The sequence below is a fragment of the Apium graveolens genome, chromosome 1, assembly GCF_009905375.1.
Source record: "Apium graveolens cultivar Ventura chromosome 1, ASM990537v1, whole genome shotgun sequence".
NCBI lineage: Eukaryota > Viridiplantae > Streptophyta > Magnoliopsida > Apiales > Apiaceae > Apium > Apium graveolens.
Genome location: NC_133647.1, coordinates 21,067,353 through 21,070,627, shown reverse-complemented (window position 1 = coordinate 21,070,627; position 3,275 = coordinate 21,067,353). Strand labels below are relative to the sequence as shown.

The 3,275-nt window shown below is 35.1% G+C and overlaps 1 non-coding gene across 1 annotated transcript; it reads right to left on the bottom strand.

Annotated features, from left to right (window-relative positions):
* Positions 1-415: 415 nt before the first annotated feature.
* On the bottom strand, positions 416-519 carry LOC141680285 (small nucleolar RNA R71). Its single transcript, XR_012558302.1, has one exon. It is a non-coding gene; the product is annotated as a small nucleolar RNA R71 (small nucleolar RNA).
* Between the last annotated feature and the right edge of the window lie 2,756 nt (positions 520-3,275).

Here is a 3,275-nt window from a genome sequence, read left to right as displayed (position 1 = left end):
TTATACTCCTTGAATTTAAATCCTTTTTATCCTGTTACCTTATACTCATTTCTTTCTGTATCTGGTGGATTTTCGGGAAAAATCAAAGTGTTCGAATTTGGATTCTGACGATCTTTACATACACTTATATACCATATAGAGTACTAATAAGATCTCAGAATAACAATAATAGAACCCCTACAAAGTGTGGCATGAAAAGTTTTCTTATTCAGCATAATCAGCAAAAACACTATTCATAAGGGTTACAAAAAGTTCAAAATTTTGGGGTTATTACAGTGTCACTGTAGACCACCTATTTTGGGGTTTTCTCTTTGTGATAAAGCTAAAAAATGGTTGAATAATATCTATGTGACTGAGTTAAATGAAATTGCTCAAGTTTTCTTAAACCGAGCATTTCCCTCCTAACGGAAATGATGACTTGATCGACAAGATGATGGGTTTCAAACAAGAATACGGAGAATCTCAAAGATGCTTGGGAGAGATTCAAAGATCTTCAAAGTGCATGCCCACATCATGGTCTTGAGAAGTGGTTTCTGATTAAACGCTTCTATAATGGTCTTGACCCTGAAATAAAGGGTATTGTTGATAATGTTGCAGTTGGTGTTTTTCTAGACAAGGGAGTTGATGATGCGTATGCTTTTCTTGCAAATTTGGTTTCAAATCACTTTAATAACCCGAAAGCACCTAAGAAGGGAGGTAAACTTGAAATGGAGGCTTATTCTCTCTTATCATCTCAACTCGCTTCATTAACCCGAGAAATTCATTCATTGAAAACTTCACAATAATCTGCTCCCTTTATGAGTATTAATACACTATCACCATGGCTCCCATGACTAATCTGTTATGTACTAATTCTCAATGATCAGAAGAAGCTCATGATCTGGCTGTTCGGGTGTCATCAGTATTTGATGTGTCATCATGATTTGACACATCATCAGCATTTGGATGTCATCAGTATTTGGACACATTCAACTTAGAGGATTTGTTCTGTTCCTTGTATTTTGGAATAGATATCTCTTATGTCTGAGTAATAGGACTTTATCTATTCAGTTGAAGATATGTATCAGTTTCGGTTAGCTTTTAATAATGCATATCCTAGATTGTTTAGTTGAAGATGTGTATTATATAAACACAGTTTAGGTCATCACATAGTGAATTAACTTGAGCATCATATGACCTAGCAACTCTCAAGAAACTTGAGAGAGTTTTGTAACAATTTTTATTAGAAATATAAAAAGCTGTTAAGTTTTATTACTTGTTCGAAACATTTATACAATTGTATCCAACCCCCTTAAACAATTGTATCCTTACTGGGAAACAATTGGTATTAGAGCGGACTGATAATTCACTATTAGAATTGATCTAAACATGTCTCTGAACAAGTATGAAAGTATCAAAATTCTGATTCTGAAGAAGGATGAATATCCTACATGGAAAGTGAAGATGCTCATGCACTTGGAAGTTACAGATCCAGACTATCTTGATGTAATCAATAATAGACCTTACAAGCCAACAAAATTGGTACCTGCAACTCCTACTCTTGATGAACATCTCCAGCTGAAGGAGAAAAGTGAATGGACACCAGAAGAGAAAGTCGTTGTATTGAAAGATGCAAAGGTAAGAAATATTTTGCATAACAGTCTTGATTCTGTGATGTCAAATAGGGTTATAGCCTACAAGACTGCCAAAGAAATCTGGGATGTCCTTGAGACTCAATGCCAAGGAACCACAACCATCAAGAAGAACAGAAGGGTTGTCTTAGTTCAAGAATATGCACATTTCGAGGCAAAGACTGATGAGAGTCTCACAGACATCTATGATAGGTTTCTTACTCTGCTGAACGACCAATCTTTGGTGGAAAAGGTGTATGATCTTAAAGATTCAAACACAAAGTTTCTGAGAGCTTTGAATGAGGAATTGGAGATACAAACCTCAATCATACGACATCCGTATGATCTGGAAAAAGTCACTCTGGATGAAATCTATGGCATGCTAAAGACTCATGACTTGGAAGTTCAGTAAAGGAAACAGAGGAAAAGCATCAAGGCAACTGAATCAGATACTAATAATTCATCATCAAATCCTGATAATGATCCTGATTCTGAAACTGATGGGAATATGACAGATTTTGATGTCATGCAAATGGCGGCTATGATGGTTAAGAGATTCAAGATAATGCAATCAAGAAGTCTCAGAAGAATAGAAGCTTCAGGAAGAAGTTTACTGGAGGGGAAAGAAAGCCTTCTGGAAGAGGAGAAGGAAAATATGTGAAAGCTGGAAAAGTAGACAGGTCAAAGATCAAGTGCTACAATTGTGATGAACCTGGTCACTTTGCTACTGAATGCAGGAAGTCAATAAATGACAAAGGAAAGAACAAAGCCTTGATCACATCAAACAAGGACTGGATGGACTCTACTGACTCTGAGGCTGAAGGAACAAATTATGCACTGATGGCTAGTTTTGATAGTCCTGCTTCTCCTGATTCTAAGGTATCGACATCCTTCTTTTCTCTTGATACTGAGGATATATCTGAATTGAAATCTATTCTTAAATCTCTGCATTGTAGTTTTAAGAATAAGACTCTAGAAAATGATAGAATTATAACTGAGATTGAGATCTTAAAATCTAGGAATGCACAGTTAGAGTCTGACTTAATAAATCAGATTGATTTGAAGAAAAAATGTGAGAAAACTAAACATACGGTAAATATCGTTGAGGCTAGATACAGTTTGTTAGAAAAAAGATTTAGAAAATGAGAGAAAACCCCTTAAAGCCTGGACTGATTTAGGCAAAAAGGTTCATGAGATGATCTCAAAGAAAAATTGGAAAGAATGCCTAGGCTACAAAGATGGAATTAAAGATGTTGACACTGAAAATAAAATTACCCTCAAGACTCCTGTTAATTTTATCTCTTCAGAAAACAATGAGCCCAAATCAACCTTTGAAAAGGGTTCAACATCTACATATCAGGAAAAGAAAGTAAATTATAAAAATCAAAGGAAAATAAAGAAACCATTAAGACTGTCAAGAAAGAAAAGAACATAGGACTTTTGTCTAAAGGACAACTGAAAAAGAAATTATCTGAAGTTACTGATAAACCTCAGATAAAAAGTCCAAAAAGAAACAGGAATGGTAAGCAAGGTGTGTCTAAAGATTCCAACTATAAGGTTGCTCCCAATGCTCCTAGAAAAACTTGTTTAAACCGTGGAGTTACTAATCATCTTACTATTGATTGCAAGAGGAGTAAGAAAAAGAAATATGCTATTCCTGAGTCT